General features: G+C 36.2%; 1 protein-coding gene across 4 annotated transcripts in view; it reads right to left on the bottom strand.

The window, feature by feature from the left end:
• PPP2R5A (protein phosphatase 2 regulatory subunit B'alpha) overlaps positions 1 to 21,012 on the bottom strand; it is a 70,040-nt gene that overhangs the window by 47,765 nt on the left and 1,263 nt on the right. The window lies entirely within an intron of this gene.

Genomic DNA, 21,012 nt, shown 5'->3' with positions numbered 1-21,012 from the left:
TTAGCCAAGCTCATAACAGTTATAAATGCCAATTTATTAATTTAGGATGAGAAATTATTCCCATGTATATTAGAATATTCTAATTATGTGTTCTGAAAGCAGACCTACAGGAAAAGCCAAATCATAATCACAATATTTGATATATTAATTTTCTGTTGCTTAGTAACAAATTATCCAAAATTTAGTGGCTTAAAACAATAATAATTATTACCCCATCAATTCTTTGGTCAGCAATTCAGATAGGACACAGCAGGGACAACCTATCTCTGCTCCATAATGTCTAAGGCCTCAGCTAGAAAACTAGAACGCTAGGGGCTGGAATCCTGTGAAGGCTAAGTCACTCATGTCAGCCAGTTGATTCTGGCTTCTGGACTAGCTGGGAGTACCAGAACAGCTACAAATAATCTCCCCAGGCCTGAGCTTCCTTATGATATGGATGTCTGGGTTCTAGTAACAAGTAGTTTAAGAGGTCTAACAAAAGATAAGCATGACTTTTATGACATATACGGAAGATATAAATAACAGATATACCATATTTATGGATGAGAATACTCAATGTCTTCCCCAATTAATCTATAGTGAATGCAACTTGTATTGCAACATGGTGTTGCAATCAATCAACAGGGTGTTTTATTGGAAATTAAAGAGTTGCTCTTAAAATGTACTTGGAAAAATGAGGTGTCAAGAATAGTCAAGATGATTTTTAAGAAGATAAAGAAGGGAAGAGTCACCTTATCACAGAGTAATTAAAACTACGTGACACTGAGCAGGCACAGACAAAAAGACCACTGGAAGAAATAATAAGGCCCCTAGAAACATGCCAGTGTACATATATAGAAGGTTAATATATAATACAGTTAGTGTGTTGTTGTTTTTAATGTCAGTAGGGAATTTTAAAAATTCGGTAAGTGATGTTAGGACTACTGGCTATTTATATAAAAAAATTAGATCCCTCCTTCACACTATTTACAAAAGCTAATTACTAAAAAACTAAATGTGAATAGGAAAACTGTAAGACATTTAGAGTTTTATAACCAATTCTGAATTGTTAGCTAGAACATCTACACAAAAGAACATTACAAATCAATAAAAAGGTTAAAAAAAGCTATAGAAAAAAAGAATACATAAAACATAAATCACCGATAAGCATATGAAAAAGAAAGGCAGAAAATCTAAGTATCTACAACTATATATATGAACTTAGGTATGAAATGCCATACATCATTTCATACCAACTGGATAAGGATGACAAAACGTGTGCATAAGACCTCTGTTTCTATCAAACTAGCCCTCCCAATGTAAACTACTAAAAACGAGATCAGGACTACTGAGGTGGCTGAAATTTGCATGGAAAGTAGTAGAAAGAAGGGAACTGCATACAGAAGAAATTTTCTATTTTCCTATTCATAATGAAGTGATGATTTGACTTTTTTATTCTATTTACGTGGCAAATCATTTAACGTAAAACCAGCCGAGATTCCTGGCATAAATCCCACATGATCAGGATATATAATCTTATTTTTAAGTTTCTAAATTCAATTTAATATTTTGTAAAAGATTTTTGCATCTATGTTCGTAAGGAATACTGGTATCCAATTTTCTTGTAATGTCCTTGCCAGGGTTTTAATTAGGACTCAATTATACAGATGTAAGATTTATTCAGATTTTTGTTTCTTCTTGTATCAATTTCAGAAGCTGTTTATTTCAAGGATTTTCTCAATTCCTGTAAGTTTTCAAATTTATTGGCATGATTTTATGCCTAAAAGTTATGAATACCTAGATAAGATTAAAGTACTAATTATTACTACAAAACAAGCTAAAATTTTAATCCATGGGGAGATTGGCTTCTAGCAAGACAAGGTAAGGAGCCCCGCAGACCTGCTTTTCCAACAAAACTAATGAATACAATTTTATTTTTGAAACAACCTTTTAAAAGCCTTTGGACATGGTTCTAAGGCAAACAAATGAGGAAAACATCTATCTAAGAATATCTATGAAAATTTGGAAAGAAAAGCAAGAGTCTATGGTATTTAAAATAGATAACTACCTCCCTTCCTCCTTCCAGCTCAGTTAGGCAGAACCTCCACTCAGGAGAGGTGCTTCTAGGAACACAGGACCCCTCTACCTCCAGCTCCCAGTCAGATAGATTTCTTCAGGTGAGGAGGAAGATGCTGTCATTTCTCATTCTGCCACAGCTACCTGTTGCTAAGGCTAAGTTCCAGGCAAGTTCAGTCAAGAAGAGGGGTCCCTTCTTCTTTCTGCCTACACTCTACTGGTGGGACAGAGGCTCTACCTTTGGTGCAGCACCAATGAGAATAGTGAGGCATGATTACCTTAGTCTTGGCCTGTAAGGAGTAGAATTCCACGCTGCAAAAGGCAAGCCAAAAAGATCTCAGGTTACTGCCAAGGCCAGGTAACTCGGTTGGAGGATATCCCATACACCAAGCATGTCAAACTCGTGGCCCAAAACGAATATTTTTGCGGCCCAGCCAATAGAATGGTATGTAAGAAATGTTTTAATAAAAATTTTGTAACTTTAATTTTTACAATATCCTGTTATACATAATCCTATATAATAAAAGCATAATATGCAAAATCGACTGAATGGTGGAATAACCGGTAGGTAGAGGGTGGGGCTGGCAAGCAGGCAGTGTCAGGCCAGCCAAGGTGTGTGCTAGCAGGCAGAGGGAGAGGACGGCGATTGGGGGGTGGGGAGCGACCAGCAGCAGCAGAGGGGCAATGGGGCGGAGGCAGCCGGGGCCATCCCCTGATTGGCCTGCCTGTTCACCTCCTGTAGAGGGAGGCCAGACTGCAGCTTAGCCCCGATCCCCGCAGGTCTCAGCCATCAGTCGGATATCCCCTGAGGGCTCCTGGACTGCAAGAAGGCGGGTGCCGGGCTGAGGGACCCCAAGTACACGAATTTTTGTGCAACGAGCCTCTAGTTATTAATAACGAACTACAACGTTAGCTAATGACTGATTACTATAATCGTTTTGCATTCATTTCCCTTACACTCCTTAGGCGCAGGCACACCATTTCTCTCCACTAATACTAGCAACGACTGTTTTAGCAGCCAATTGCCATGTCATTAGTCTTGGACTGACTTGTTTGGTGTGCGCAACAGGAAATATTTCACTTTTGGAGAACAAGAAAAATAGGTTTATTTGTGGTACGCTTATTAATTTGTATAGTTATTCAGTGTCTGGTAAGTTAATGTTCAAGAAAAAATATTAATTTTTCTTCAAATGTTCTATTATTTTATGTTAACAATTACTCATTTATTTCAGCCCTTTGTATTCAGCATGTCTCTATTGAAATAAACCTATGTTTCTATGAAAATTGAAGCTTTGGGGGTTTTTTCGCGGCCCACATAAACTTGAACCTTGTTTATTTGGCCCATGTTAGTCTTTGAGTTTGACATGCTTGTTATAGACCAAATAGTTATAGTTACAGGTTCAGTTCCTGGTCAGGTTTCATATGAGAGCCAATTGATAAATGTTTCTCTCTCGTATGTATGTTTCTCTCTAAAGATCCATTTCTCAATGAAGATATATCAAAAGGCCAATAAGCACATTAAAAGATGCTTGACATCACTATTTATTAGAAAAATGCAAATCATAACCACAGAAAGATACCATTCATATCCATTACTATGGCTATAATAAAGTTGGAATAACAAGTATTGGTGAGCATATGAAGAGTTCAATACCCTCATAAACTGGTGGTGGGACAGTAAAATGATGTGGCCACAGTGGAAAAGTATGGCAGTTCCTCAAGCGATTAAACAGAATTATCATATGACCTAGTAATTCCACTCTTAGGTATATACTCAAGAGAAATGAAAACATATAGCACACAAAAACTTGTACACAAATGTTTATAGCAACAGTATTTATAATAATCAAAAAGTAGAAACCAAAATGTCTATCACAACTGATATGGTCCTAATGCCATACAATGGAATATTATGCAGCCATAAAAGGAAAGAAGTTACTGACACATACTACAACATGGATGAACCTTGAAAACATTATGCTAAATAAAAAGAAGCCAGTTACAAAGACCATATAAAATGTCCAGAACAGGGTAATTTTTGGAGACAAAAAGTATATTAGTGATTGCTTATGGCAATCAATGGCTAGGATGAGAGTATAGACAGTTAACAGTTAACGGGTTTCTTTTTAAGATGATGAAAATGCTCTAAAACTGACTACAGTGAGGGCTTAGGCCGGGTGACTCGGTTGGTTGAAGCATCCTCCCGAACACCAAAAATAGTTGTAGGTTTTGGTCAGGGCGCCTGTGAAAACCAACCAATCGATGTTACACACTCTCTCTCTCTAAAAATCAATAAAACATCCTCAGGTGAGAAGTTTTTTAAAAATGGACGTAGTGATGGCTTCACATTACCTGTGAATATATTAAAAGTCACTGAATTGTATACTTCAAATGGGTGAATTGTATGTCTATCTCAATAAAGCTGTTAAAAAAACTTCTGTCCTGGTCTCTAAAATAATTTCCTATCAAATACCCAAGACATTACTGAAAGACAGTAAACATTTAAAGAGCAATTGAGGTTTAAAGATAAAATGCCACTAACCAATAATAATATAAACTTCATTCCACCAAAAATGTGTACACAACACATGCCTAGAATACCCTCATTTGGTCTTTATGCTACCTATACTAATTTTTTTTTAATGTTTTGATTTCAGAGAGAGAGAGAGAGAGAGAGAGAGAGAGAGAGAGAGAGAGAGAGAGAGAGAAGAGGGAGAAAGAGGGAGAGAGAGGGGAGGGAGGGAGGGAGGGAGGGAGGGAGGGAGGGAGGGAGGGAAGCATCAATGATGAGAGAATAATCATTGATTGGCAGCCTCCTATAACCCCCCTACTGGGGATCAAGCCCACAACCCAGGCATGTGCCCTGACTGGGAATCGAACTATGACCTCCTGGTTCATAGGTAGACAGAACCTCTGAGACACATGGGCTAGGCAATATACTAATTTATAATACTAAATTTGATAGAAATTTTCATAGAGCATGTAAATGAAAATCCCAAAACCACCGCATAAAATGAGAAAGTGGTAATAATATTCTATTAATACTGCTATGTAGGATTAGTTTTAAGAGGTCACTGGTTTTAAAAAATTCAGTAAAGATAATTTGGAATTTTCACCTTGTAATGTAGTTTTGCTGGTACTGTCTCAAATGCATCTTACCAGAATATCTAGTCTATATTCATTTATCTCAAGACTTCAAATACCAAACAGAAAGAACACTGAAATTTTAATATAGTCATTATCATAAAGCCTTTCTCTTCGTGCCCATTTTCATAAAACTCAATGTAATAAACTAAACCTAGGAATAACCAAATTATTTCCATTTGTCCACTGTTAATATCCTTTTTTACATCTAAAATAGTTTGAAGTACCAAGTACCAGATATCCTAATATTAAAACTTAATCAGAAATAAGTTTTATAGGTATAATTTTGCTTAAAGGAAAAAGATACAATATTCCCAACTACTGCTGCTCACATATTTGAAATCTGAAGTAAGATCTCATATAGGATTCATGCTACAAATTACAGAACAAGCACCGTATCATAGCAACCCAGCAATACCACTACAGTGACACGCTGAGGATGCAATCCAAGATTCTAATTTAAGAAACTGGCACAGAATATAGGACATGTAGCTTTTTCTGGCAATATCCCTAGAACATTAATAACTAAGTCTAAAATCAGTTTTTATTTGAGACTTTAAAGGATCAAGCTATTATAAAGTAACAATGGAAACATTTATTAACAAATGATTCACAGCATTGTAACTAAATATGACTTAGTTAAGGATCTATGATTTCATTACAATTGAAAATTTTAGGAAATTCAAATACATACACCCTACATGTCTAATATATGAATGTATATTGTTTTAAGAAAACTCCCAGAATACTATCTAAAACTCAGAAGAGCATAAATACTGCCACACTTTACTATTCACATGTAAATATATCCACAACTATTGCATCATAGCATTAAAACATATTGTTCAAGTTTTGTTTCAAAAGAATTAACTGTGGTATCTTTTGTATTTAAAAACCACTTCTGATAAGAGAAAAAAGTATAACAAAAAATGAAGATTAGCTAAATGGGACATGTTATATTAGAAAGCACAATACTGAAAAACAAAGTCTTCTGGTAAAATAAATGGAACATTTGTGTCATCTGCTTAATTCAATTTGAATATAAAACCTGCTATTCATCAAATAAAACAGGTTTTTAGAACCATCTTTGTTTCTCATTTGGGACTTTGGTGAACAAGAAGTATTAGAGAGGTCTTTATAGACAGAATGAAGGGCTAAAGCTGTTTTCAGTTTTGATGGCTGTGGTAAGGTTCCATCTTACAGCTACTCCCACCTGTAGCTTCTAAGAAACACCTGCTACCATGTTAAGAGAAAAGAGTACGTACTTTAACAAGATTTTTCAAGTCTCTAAAGCAGGGCCAGAGGTCTATAAACACCCCATTTCCCTCTAGCAATAGACCATAGATAGGATTCAAGGTGGTGGTGGTAGTGGTGGGGAATCCAAGAACCCTGAAATTATATACAAAATAATGTATATGATATTTTCTGAGATGATGCATTCCTTTAAATGGCTTTTTAAAGAGACCATGTGTAACCTCCCCAAAATAAAATACCAGTACTCCTAGAAATTGTTTCCTTTCCTTTTAATATAAGGAATATTTATAATCAAGGTTTAAAATTATTTGATTCATTTCCAGAAATAAAAAAATTTAATCAGAAGTAATTTTAAACTGATTTTAATTTTTTCTTTCAGAATTTTGCTATTTATAATATTCTATTAAAGTAAAAACAATAAGTTTACAAAACAGTATATATATGATTCCACTGATGGAAAAATACAGGAAGATGCTCAAAATTTAAGAGAAATTTCCTCTGACTGGGGATTTTGATTTTCTATCTTTGTAAGATTCTTTTTTGACTTGTTTTTAACAGTGAATCTTTACACTTTTACAAGAATAATAAAGTCATTATAAAGGAAGTAAGATAGTTAAGAATATGACATTTCTCATTGCATAGTCTTTAAATGAGTTTATTTTAGAAAACCATGAAAACTGAGACTCACTCATGACTCAGAGCAAGTATTGTATCCTAAAATAGTAATTCCTATTCCACAGAAGTTACTTTACTAGATCTTAAAAAAAAAAAAAAAAAAAAAAAAGGGTTTGCAAAATGTTATGTGTAACCCAGGTGTCCCAAATTAAAAACAGAATATTAAAATATATGAAATATCAAAACCAGTGCCTATTTAGTAGCTAGGTAAAAGTTGAGTTTTTTATTTTTATTGATTTTAGAGAGGAAAGGAAAGGAAAAGACAGAAATATCAATGACGTGAATCGATTGGCTGCCTCCTGCACGTCCTCCACTGGCGATCAAGCCTGCAACCCGGGCATGTGCCCGACTGGAATCGAACCCAGGACCCCTCAGTCTGCAAGCTCACGCTCTATCCACTGAGCCAAACCACCTAGGGCAAGTTGAGTTATTTTTACCTTTCCTACATGAATGACTGAACTTTCCCATGAAGATAATGACTGAAAATACAATGCACCTTAGCTTAAAAGCACTTCATTGTTACATTTGCTACTTTATTTCCACTTTGTATTCAAATTTTAAGTTGGTTCATTCACTGGAAACACAAATGTATGTAGAAAACTAAAAATAACTTAAGAAGATAACATGTTGTCTAATTTCAGTTTTTCTAGAGGTTTTAGCAGGAGACTACAATATAGCCATAGATAAATTAGCCCAATTGACTTTTATAGCCAAGTCTCAGTCATCTTGCCCCCATTTGTTTTCCTCCCTCAAATTGGGAAATAATGATCAGAAAGACATTGCTATGTTAACATGCCCACAGTTAAAAAACAAAAACAAAAAAACAAAGTTTCAAAAACTGTATACATAGCTTGTGAAAATGGGATTAAAATATACCTATCGCCCTGACCGGTTTGGCTCGGTGGATAGAGCGTCAGCCTGCGGACTCAGGGGTCCCAGGTTCGATTCCAGTCAAGGGCATGTGCCTTGGTTGCGGGCACATCCCCAGTAGGGAATGTGCAGGAGGCAGCTGATCAATGTTTCTGGCTCTCTGTCCCTCTCCCTTCCTCTCTGTAAAAAATTAATAAAATATATTTTTTAAAAAAAAACAACAACAACAAATTTGGTTTTAAAAAATATATATATATACCTATCATTCCCAACAGAGAAGCAAAAATAAGTAGTCTAATCAATTCTTCATATTTCATAATTCCTCAAAACCACTAACTACAGATTATAATTCAGACTGAGTAGCATCTCCAAATCACAAATCTAGCTCTGACAAAAATGTTCTGAGTGATTAAAAGTTCACTTCTTGTTTCTTAGTACTCATTCATAAAACAAATGTTCTCCAATAAAATTTTACTTTACTTAAAAAGAGAGGAACAGTGCTAAGAGACCCCAAAGAAGATCAATAAAACATTTTTATATCAAAAGAATTTAAAAAATAAAGATCCCATGCTTTAAAGCAGGGGTGGGGAACATCCAGCACTCAGGCCATATAAGGCCCACAAAATCTTTTGGTCTGGCCCTACCAAGGCATTAGGGTGAATTAATTAAATGTTTGACCAAATATAGCAGGCTACTTTTTAAGTTGGTAATTTTGTATAACCCTCAAATGATGTTATAAATATCCAAATGGTTGTTGACAGAAAAAAGGTGCTCAACTCCTGCTTTAAAGATTCTTAAAATACCTACGTTCAATACTGGCCTACTTGCCCAGGACCTAAAAGAAATCAGTATGTTGGTAAGGTATTCAATTACAAATATTTATCCTTTGCATTGTTACAAGACAGGTGCTAATTTTGCTTTAGTGCAGGAAATACACATCTGCAATTTAATATTATAGTTAAGAATCAATAACCCGTTGAGAAGATATTGAGCTATAAATGACTTGCACAAAAATATAACCTGTTTTAGTTTCTTCATCAACAAAATTCGAAGTTTGGGTCTTTATGTAAACTTACTTAGTTATAAATCATTATAAAACTGTGATTTATTGCATGGTGTTTTTCTTTAAACTGGTGGTAGACCTAAAGCAGGGGTCCTCAAACTACGGCCCACGGGCCACATGCAAATACAAATATTGTATTTGTTCCCGTTTTGTTTTTTTACTTTGAAATAAGGTATGTGCAGTGTGCATAGGAATTTGTTCATAGTTCTTTTTTTAAACTACAGTCCGGCCCTCCAACGGTCTGAGGGACAGTGAACTGGCCCCGTTTAAAAAGTTTGAGAACCCCTGACCTAAAGGGTGTCCCAAAATTCACGCAAGAAGTAATTTTGACAGAAAACACAGGTTTATAATTAAAAATTGTAAATTTTTTATTGATTAATAAAGTATACAGTATAAGGTTATGTATGGAATAGCAAACTGGATTATCATGTCGTGATAGCAAGCACCATTAACTGTTATTAACTGAGCAGCCGCATTTTCGAAGAAGAATGGTCCGATTATGCCTCCAGCCCAAATCCGCACCAAACAGTGACACGTTGTGGATGCATTTGTTTCTCAACAATCACTCGTGGATTTTCTGAACCCCAAATGCGACAATTTTGTCGATTAACCAAGCCATCAAGATGAAAATGAAAATGAGCCTCATAGCTGAAGATGATTTTGTTCGAAAAATCAGCATCCACTTGTTGTTGTTCCATAATCCATTCAACAAACTCTATTCGCTGTGCGTGGTCAGTAGACTTCAGTTCTTGAGTCAATTGAACTTTGTAAGCATGAAGATGCAAATCTTTAGTGAGAATACGCTGTAGAGAGCTTCTCAAAATGTCCAATTCTTGACCACGGTGCCGAATTGATGTCCCTGGACACTCAGCAACACTCTCACGAACTGCTTCGATGCGGCTGCTCAGGCAATAACAGTTAATGGTGCTCGCTATCGTGACATGATAATCCAGTTTGCTATTCCATTCACAACCCTATACTGTATACTTTATGAATCAATAAAAAATTTACAATTTTTAATTATAAACCTGTGTTTTCTATCAAAATTACTTCTTGCGTGAATTTTGGGACACCCTTTATCTACCCAGTGATCTAAACTAAAACATCTGGGAATCATCCTTGACTCATACCTTTCCTTCTCTGTCTCCTTCCCCAAACTCAAAAATAAAATTCATTAACAAGTCCTATCCAAGATGTACCTCAAATACATATTTTCCCCATCTCTACTGCTACTACCCTACCTAGCCCAAGCCTATTGTGTCTCATCTAGCCTATTATAATAACACTAGAGGCCCAGTGCACAAAAATTTGTGCACTCAGGGGGGACGGGGGTCTCTCAGCCCGGCCTGTGCCCTCTCGCAGTCTGGGACCGCTCGGGAGATAATTACCTGCTGGCTTAGGCCTGCTCCCGGGTGGCAGAGGGCAGGCCCAATCCCTAGGTGCAGCCTCTGGTCGGGCTCAGAGCAGGGCTGATTGGGGAGTTGGAGCGCTGCCCCTTGTCATGCACAGAGCAGGCCAGCTTTAGCTCTGGCTCCAGCTCTGAGGCTTCTGCTGCTGAAAGAAGGCATCTGGTTTGTTTCGGTTCTATAATCGAAACACTGTATAACTCCAGCTCTGAGATCTGGGCCTCGCAGAAAGCAGGTTTCTGGGGTTTTGTTTAGCTTCTAAATTTGTTACAAAGTTTCTTAAACTGCAGGCTCAGAGGCCGGCAAAGCAGGCGGGGAACGTTGGTTTCCTCCATCACTGAAGCAAGCAAGCCTCATGTTAGTTTCAGGCTGCCTGGCTGCCGGCCGCCATCTTGGCTGACACTTAATTTGCATATCTCACTGATTAGCCAATGGGAAGGGTAGCGGTCGTACGCCAATTACCATGTTTCTCTTTTATTAGATAGGATACTAACGGATTCTACTCCTAAAAATCTTGTTACAATCCATTCTCCATGCGGCAGCTAGAGTGATATATGTGTTTTTAACTGTTAAGTTTCCTGAAAAAGATGTCCAAACTTACTGGCTTGGCTTTCACAATTTTCATTCACTCCTCACCTTATGGGAATTTCAAGTCTATCAATTCTCTAAAATGCCTCTCAAGTCACCAATGTTGCCTAAAGATTACCAAACCCATGAAAACTTTTCAGTTATTTATCTGACTTGTCAACAGCTTTTTTCACTGTTACTAACCCGGGCCCCCATTTTTTATCTTATTTTTATTTTTTAATATATTTTATTGATTCTTTACAGAGAGGAAGGGAGAGGGATAGTTAGAAACATCGATGAGAGAGAAACATCGATCAGCTGCCTCCTGCACACTCTCTACTGGGGATGTGCCCGCAACCAAGGTACATGACCTTGACCGGAATTGAACCTGGGACCCTTGAGTCCGCAGGCTGACGCTCTATCCACTGAGCCAAACCGGTTAGGGCTAGGCCCCCATTTTTTAAAAGATTCTTTCCTGGACTGCTTTGTCTCTACTCTCTCCTGTCCTCCTTTGCCTTCACCTCAAGCTGTCTCTCTTGCCTTTTTCTTTGATTGTCCACCTAAATGACGGTATTCCTTGACCTCTTCTCATCCTATACATTTTCAGTGGGCAGTTGCTTCTACTTACATTGCTTCAAATGCCATCTTTAATCTAAAGCAGTGGTTCTCAACCTTCCTAATGCCTCGACCTTTTAATACAGTTCATGTTGTGGTGACCCCCAACCATAAAATTATTTTCGTTGCTACTTCATAACTGTAATTTTGCTACTGTTATGAATCGTAATATAAATATCTGATATGCAGGATGTATTTTCATTGTTCGCGACCCACAGGTTGAGAACCACCAACTAAAGACTCCCAAAGTATCTCTAGCACAGGTCTTTCTACTTAAGCTCCAGACCCAAATATCTAACTTCCTATTAGACAGCTTCACTTCAGTTTCCCACAAGCATTTGGATCTTTCCAACAGGAACCATTCTTTCCTCCAAAAAAACCTGCTATCATTATCTCTAGCTGTCCAAGCTGGAAATGTGTGATCATTGATTCTTCCCTCTCACCAAGGCCTGTCTATAATACCACTCCATCTCCACTTAAGCAAGGCCACCTTCATCTCTTGTCTGGATTACAGTGCCAGCATCCTCTCTAGTGTTCCATAATCCCATTTCTCAATACACTCTTCATACTACTGTCAGGAATAAATGCAAAATGTGGCATCAGACTATGACCTAGCTCCTAATTGATGCTCCAATCTCTTCTCTAGCCAGTTTCCTATTACAATAGCCTCTATCACAGCCACAGAGACTGTTAGCAGTTCCCCAAATATGCTATGCTCACTTACCTGTGGGGCTGCACATACTGTCATTTAGGTGGATCTGTTAAACAAATCAGTCTTTTAGGTTTTAGTTTACCTTTCACTTTCTCCAGGAAGCTTTCCCTGATCTCGCTCCTCATATATCAAAACTGGGTCGGGCCCCACACATGCTCCCCTGGCCTCTTATTGCTTACTCGTATCACAACACTGATCACACTAATTTCAACTGCCTGCTTGCATGTCTACATTGCCCAACTGGAATCTCCTAAAGACAACTCCAAAAGAAAATATATTCATCATTTTACTCCCTTTACTAAATTTTAATCTCTTCAATGGTTCACCTAAATTTTATGCACTATGGACACCAAAGAGAAGAAAATATTTCTGTACTAGATTTTGAAAGCAAAATATGTATTTAGTTTCTCAGCAAGCAAACAAAATCTTTTTCCTGTGGCCAATTAAAAGAAAAAATGGCAGTGCATGTTTTCTTAAAAAGCAGATACATAATCTTACAGAAGTTATATCATATTTTACTTATGACTTCAACAAATGTTTATCTCTAGAAAGGTCTGTTTGAAAAATTATGTTTAAAAAAACACACCCAGTTTTGCTAAATCAAAATTGAGAGTTTACAACACAAACTGTCTCATCTTTTTACTTTATCAATTTAGAGACATGCGATTAACAATGAATTCAAATAATCAACTTCTGATGATAGCTGTAATTCTAGAATAACCTTTACCAATGAGTGTGAAACAAAGCCAGAACCAATTAAACAGAGAAAATGTATTAACTTCGAACCTATATTTAAGATTTGGTATTCTTGCCGAAACCGGTTTGGCTCAGTGGATAGAGCGTCGGCTTGCGGACTGAAAGGTCCCAGGTTCGATTCTGGTCAAGGGCATGTACCTGGGTTGCGGGCACATCCCCAGTAGGAGATGTGCAGGAGGCAGCTGATCGATGTTTCTAACTCTCTATCTCTCTCCCTTCCTCTCTGTAAAAAATCAATAAAATATATTTTAAAAAAAAAGATTTGGTATTCTTGAGCTACAAGTTCTAAGCGCAGTCATTAAGAAATTGTTGTTTCAGACACTTAACATCTTTTTAGCTGTTGTCTATACAGTTTGTTCATTAAACAAAATCTGAGAGTATCTAAGCTAAAGAAAGCTCTATACTTTCCACCCTACCTTAAAGAAAGCTTCACTGATGAAATGACAACATAGCTATTAATTTAGAACAAGAGTGAAATTAATTCCCAATACATGTTAAACTAGAATAAGTTCTGTGATTCCAAGACTCAACTAGATATAACATCACAGTAAGGTTATAGAGGTGCAATTAGCGTCACCACTCCGGTAGGAGGAGTGTGTTCCCAATAAATCCCTTGCCTTTAGGACTGGAGTTAGAGATATGTTCTTTGAATTTTATCATGTGAGACCATCATATTCAGCAAACTACCCCTGGCCCCCCAAAATCATACTAGGTTTCTTTTGGAAGTGTGATTCAAACTGCAGGATTTAGAAAATTCATTATTACTCACTCTAAAAGCCTATATAAACAAGTTCCTGTAAGGAAGAGTTCAAAAAGATATGCATACAAAGTAGGTTTGAAGCTGCTTATTAGTCAATATCCTGCTCAGACAAGTAAAGTTTATTTTGCATAAACCTAGCCTGTCATGTAAAATTCTTTCAGCAAAGCATTTAGATTCCTTGTTACATAATAATACACTAAAATGATATATTTCAAATCTCCTATCTCCTTCAAGGACATCCTTACAAATAAAGATTGAATCTCAAATTTAGAAATTACTGCAAACTAATTATGTAAGTTTATTCAATGTTTATATACACATGTCCACATTTGGGAGTCAACCCAGCTATTACTTTTCCACATAAACCTGACACAATGCCTTTCCTAGCAAGAAACCTATCAATAATGTTACCTGTCACTTACACCAGTCATTTGCAAAGCACAAAATATTAAGAGCAAAAAATTCTTTGTTTTAAACCTACATTTACTATTTTCTATCATAGTATTAAAAACCTAGAATTTATTTACTTTAACATCTTGAACCAGATTTAGGCAAAATATATTTAAACAAACAAAAGACAAGAGAACCAATCTGCTGGAAGATAGCATCAAACATCATTGAAAGAAGCACAATCAATAATGGGGTGGGGGTGAAAGGAAGGTGGAGGTAGTAAAAGGAGGAGGGCCAGAAGACAACCAACAGGCAATTCCTTCATCAAAACAATGATTCTGTCTAGAAAACCAATTTATTATGCACAGAATACAGTGCTTTGTAACACATGGGTTGTGAAAACACAGGTGACTTCTTTCACATAAATTTTACCATCTTATTCTGAAGAGAGAACATATCGCTACATTAACAATGGAATACTGACTCAAAACAGCAAATCAACAAACACAGGCATTATTCAAACTGGTTAGCAGAAAGGTCAGGGATATGGATGGAATATAAGCAGCTCCAGGTTTTTGCTGTCCTACCTTCAATAAAAAAGCTGTGGTCAAGATTAAGATGATAGTGAAAACACTCTGAAGGAAAACATTTCTTTTTTTAAAAAAAATACATTTTAATTTATTTTAGAGAGCAGTATCGATTGGCTGCCTCCTGCACGCCCCTGATGGGATGGAGCCCAATGAGTCCGAAACCCAGGCATGTGCCCTGACAGGGAATCAAACCAGCCTCAGTGCACAGGACAATGCCCAACCAACTGAGCCACAGTGGCCAGGGTGAGAAAAATGTTTCTTAATGCTAAATAAATACAAAGCATGCCCAAAACAGTTAAATTCAAGAATAGTTCATTTAATACCTGATATTCAACACATACAGTAGTAGTAATATTAATTCTAAATCTTCAAGAAGCAAAACAATGCTTTGAGCATACAGCAAATATTCTTACACTCCAAAGTCATTGGAATATTACCCTGAATGATGGGATTAAAATGAGACAAATCTCTATCACCTTTACTTGACAGCTCAGCCACAGCTCCAAAAATCACAAAGTAAAGAAAAACTGACAACTTAGTATCAAATTATAATAGTCCAGTTTTATGATAACTATAGAAAAATCCAAATACCGCATGATCTCACTCATTCATGGATAATAAAGACCATTATAAACATATATATATATATATATAATCTCCAATAGAATCATTTCATCTTACCTAAAACTCCAGAATCTTGGACAGCACTATCCCCTTCAGGAGAGCAGCTGATTAGCCACAGGGGGCAGCAAAGTTAAGAGAGTGAAAAGTAAATAGCAGGAGGTGAAGTGAGGGCAGGAAATGTTAATAAGGTGGTAATGAGCCATGAATATCGGAGAGAAAAGGACAATGTCTTAATTAATGAATTAAATCAATAGGCAGATAATGTTAAACCAGTGATTCTCAATCCTGGCTGCACATTAGAATCACCCCAGGAGCTTTTAAAAATACAAATGTCTGAATCCTACCTTAGACCAATTAATTTAGAATCTCTCTAGGGTAGAGAACTATTTTTTAAAGCTCTCCAAGTGCAGAGCCAGGGTTGAGAACCAGAGAGCTAAACACATTAAAGTAAAAGTAAGCTGGTCTCTATCCCCAGCTTTTTACAAATTTTAAAAATTTATATTTAAAATATAAATCACAAAAATCTATTTCCCAAATATGTTATTTTTGTTGATAAAGCTTTGTAATCCAAAGAGGGACAATAACTCATTAAGGACTAATTCATCTTTGTAATTTTATCAAGGGAAAACGATTAAACTGAAGTTCAAAGGTGTTAAACAACTAGCACAAAGCAACTGTGAGTCATCAATGATGCAGGAAGACAACTCAAGTCCACTATTTATTGACAGGTAGTACTCTATCTTAATGATCACACTATTTTAGTAAATACATTTTAGTGGATTATCACTTTATTAAATTTGACATTTTTGAAAATAATCCAAAATTCAATTAAGAATAAGAGGATGTAATAAAATTGGGAGAAAAGAAATTTGACCCTAAATAGCAATTCTGAAAACACTATATTAGACAAATAAAAAAGTCTTCATGTGAAAACCAGCAATTGACCCTATATCAATTTCTCTAAGAAGTGCTATATATCCCGAAAAAGTTTTTAAAAATTACAAAATAAATCTTCCAGAAGAAATATGCCATTACTTCCACGAAATAGTTCTAAAATGTTATACCCCTTTGTAAACAAACCTTTTTAACATATTCTGATGAATTTCAACTCTTGTTTAGTGCCATTTGATTACAAAAAGGGATTTGGAGCTTTGATGAAATGATTATTAACTTTGAGAAGATCTACAAACCTTAAATGTTGAGTTAGTACTGTTTTCTCCTGACAAAAAAGTTAAGATAGTTACGAAACTTCAGATGTCAGTGTTCTTGTTCCTGTTACCCTAAAAGATCACATAACTCAAGGGAAAAAAATGTTTTTCCCATAAAGATAAACAAGGTGCTTCAAATCAACACCACTGTTACTGGCCTCCATAATTCCAGTGGGACCAGTTTCTAAGAATATACCAACAATAATCTGAGTGATTTGGAAGTTCTTCACCTCATCTGAAGGAGACTGCAATCTCAAAACCAGCTTCATTTCAGTTCTTTATTTACTGACTGTCTCCTATGAGAAATACACATCTATATACTTCTACTGGTTAACTCAATTTCTTTGCTTGGTAAAAACTTCTAACTACAGCATTCAATATTTTAAAGAGTCTAACTCTACCCTACTTCCACTTCCACACTTACGTTGGAAAATGTTACAACTTTGCATAAATCTGATTATATCTAAAACTGATTATAAATGAAAGCATACTTTAAGTACACTAGGAAAGTTTACAATTTATGTGAACCCTTCATTTTTAAAAATATTTTTAATCTGGATTTTCAAATATTAAAGCAAATGGAAGCTAACATTCTTTGACTGCCTATTTTTAGGCACTTTAATTACATTATTTCAGTTAATCCCCATAATCCTGGAGAGACTGAAGGTATTATCCCCATTTTACGGATAAGGAAAACAACTCAGATTAAAAATCTGCCTGTGACTGAGAACTGACCCCATTGACCCAACTCGTTCTATCATACTGCTTCAAATTTTCATATAGATTAACAGCAAAATAGATTAACAGCAAAAATATTGAAATCATTTGACCTGGGTACCAGTGTTAGTTGCAACACCATCCAAATAATCACAGGCCTGAAACTAAGCTATTTAAAACTCAATTTTCTCATGGGTAAAATGGGAATAACATTGGTCTTACACAGAGTTACTGGGATGACCCAATGAAATATAATGTTTATAAAAAGACATTGAGCTTGTGCCTTGTCATACAACAGTAGGTATGAAAAAGGCATAACAGATATGAGGAGTTACACACCTTTGGACTGTTTCACTTGTTATGAGTTATAATTTTTTAGAAAGTGTAAAATACTTTGTAAGTGCTACATATTTTATAAATGTAAGACATCTACTATTTTATCAAACCAAACCTTCAGACTTAAAAATAGTTAAACAGCTCTAGCCAGCTTGGCTCAGTGGATAGAGCATTGGCCTGTGGACTAAAGGGTCCTGGGTTCAATTCTGATCAAGGGCATGTACCAAGGTTGCAGGCTTGATCCCTGGCCCTGGTTAGGGGGTGCATGCAGGAGGCAACCAATTGATGTGTGTCTCTCACATTGATGTTTCAGTCTCTTCCCCTGCCTTCCACTCTAAAAATCAATGGGAAAATATCCTCAGGTGAGGATTAACAAGAAATAAATTCAAAATTAAAAAATAAACAAGCCATTTTCTCTAAAAAAAAAAAAAAAAAAAGTTAAACAGACTGAAAAACTTCCCATTGTGAATAACATATTTTTGAAGTTAAAAGTTTCCTGTTGGTTACCAGAAGTTTAAGGTAGAAAAAAAGTCCTATACTACCATAAATTTAAATACAGAAAAAATTGATAAGATGCTCCTACTTTTGTTTTCTAGTACCTTGTTCTGAGCTGCTTATAAAATTAACATAACAAGAAACTTAAAAAGTGTTTTGGAAAAAAAGTTTTGTTATACAATTTGAGACAGTTTAATTTTCAGGACCCTCATAATAACAGTTTCTCATTTTTTTAAAAATATATTTTATTGATTTTTTACAGAGAGGAAGGGAGAGAGATAGAGAGTCAGCAACATCGATGAGAGAGAAACATCGATCAGCTGCCTCCTGCACATCTCCCACTGGGGATATGCCCGCAACCCAGGTACATGCCCTTGACCGGAATCGAACCTGGGACCTTTCAGTCCGCAGGCCGACGCTCTATCCACTGAGCCAAACCGGTTTTGGCCAGTTTCTCATTTTTAAAAAATTATTTTAACAAAGCTTATTAAATATTTAAAAAATTTTTTTTTTATTGATTTCAGAGAGGAAGTGAGAGGGAGGAAGGGAGAGGGGGAGAGAGAGAGAGAGAGAGAGAGAGAGAGAGACAGACAGACAGACAGACAGACAGACAGACATCAATGAGAGAAAGAATCATTGATTGGCAGTCTCCTGCTCTCAACCACCTGGGGATCAAGCCCCAACCTGGGCACGTGCCCTGACAGGGAATCGAACCACGACCTCCTGTTTCATAAGTCGATGCTCAACCACTGAGCCATGCCAGTTGGGCTATTAAATACTTTCTATAGCAAAACAGAAAATTTACTCTGAACATTTTCAACATTAAAATCTTGCAACCCACTTACTAAGTGATTTTGCAAAAATAAACTTCTTAAAGATGAAAAAGCTGTCTTATTTTGTTAATTCTTACCCTTAGTATACTTTGAGGAAAATAGCAGGCACTTTTCCAGTTTAGATCCATGTGGACAAAGTGTTAACACAAGCAGGTAAAAGCACTAAAAAAATCGTGGATGCCTAGAGATATCTGAATCACTCCACACTAAGCTAATATTTCAGAGCTGAAGAAAAATTCTCTTTCATACACATACTGAAGGGCTTTCCACTGGTTTTTGTTAAGGCCACAAATGGAAAAACTACTGACAGAAAAAGCACAGAACGCTGTGGTATCAAGTACACTGCCAAAGTACCAAGTGAAGCAATTGAATTTTTTTTTAAAATCACTTTTCAAGCATTTTGGCATCTGGAGTAAAAGTAGTTTTTCCTATTAGAGGTAATCCAAGTAAGGATCTTAATTTCCCTCAATCAAATTTGCATAAAGTACATTTTCTTGCAAAATATACAGAAATAATCTAAAGTTCCACTCCTCTTTTTTTCCTCTAGTTGTGACCAAAATACTATAAAACATTCAACGGCACCTTCAACTTCTTGAACTACATACCATATAACTTAGATGACTGACTGCATATTTTTGCCACTTAAAAAACAAAATGTATTAAAGCTGCATCTCATGGCTTGAACCATGTTTAATATTCAATTATTTGTATTAAAAGTAAATATTATACCAGTAAGAATACTAAAGAACTGCAATACCTTACTAAAAAGCAAATTAAGTATATATAAAAGGAAAACACTAGCACTAAACCTTCAAACTGTAAAAACAATTCAACAATTTAATGAAGAAATCAGTAATATAAAACTATGATTTTGTAATTAAGTTTAAGATTTAAAATCCATGAATAGCAGTCCATAATAGGTAAGATGATATTCTTTTATAGCTATGACATCACTCAAGAATTGAGGTCTTAGTAATGCCTACCTTGTGGTTTATCAATTGACTACAATATATAAATTTTAAATTCTGTATGCTAAAAAGCAAGTTATAAATGCAGCAGCACAGGCTACATATATCTTAAATAAAACCTTCTTTTAAAAGCCAGTTTGATTCTGGCTGTGGGATGCTCTTGACTTAGAAGGAGGGCCATGTACGGTCTGAATGGGGTTCCAGAGCTATTGTATGTAGGTCAACTGTGATTTGATCTGGGGTTTTCTTTAGACTCCTCGCCAAACGGAAGGCTGGATTCATAGGCCCAAAGAAAAATCAGAACCAGAATGGCCTTGAAGAGGATAAATGGATTGAAAAATCTGCTGAACATTTATCTATTTTGGTATAAACCTTTAATTTCCTGGCCTTGCAAAACAGATGATCTAGATTTCTATCAGGTTTCTGTCGTCGAAAAATTGTTTTAACTAGGAGCATTATCATCTTGTTCTATTGATGATTGCGATCTCTTAAAAACGAAGACATTAATTCACACAGATTAAACGAGAACACCGGGAAACAATTTATTAAAAATCCTCTAAACTTAAGTGGGAAAAGTAAGTGAGCCAAGTTCTCCTGCAAGGCATCAGGCGCGGACACCAATTTGAGTTACTGTGCAAACCGACCACGTCCCAGTAGTTGCTCAGCGAACTAAGTTCCCATTCCCTTGCAAAGCAACACTCAACTCACTCCTTTATCCGTCTCCACATTTACCGCGTCCAACGTCTCAAACTATGTTGTCTTTCCCGTTTTGGGGCCAAAAGATAACACCGGAACCTAGCGACCCCGTTAATAAGACAGTGTACCGCTCAGATATTTTAGGCTTTTTCGTTCTCAATGTATCTAAAGGCCAGGTAACTTTTGTTTCCATTTAGGATTCCGGGTCCGTAAGACTCTTCGGAACAATCAATGGGAGGGAATTAGGCGAGGGTGGGTACGTAGAGACGCTTATAAAT

The sequence above is a fragment of the Myotis myotis genome, unplaced genomic scaffold (genome assembly GCF_014108235.1).
Source record: "Myotis myotis isolate mMyoMyo1 unplaced genomic scaffold, mMyoMyo1.p scaffold_m19_p_18, whole genome shotgun sequence".
NCBI lineage: Eukaryota > Metazoa > Chordata > Mammalia > Chiroptera > Vespertilionidae > Myotis > Myotis myotis.
The sequence above is the reverse complement of the archived record's forward strand: the minus strand, read 5'-3'. Positions and strand labels throughout refer to the sequence as shown.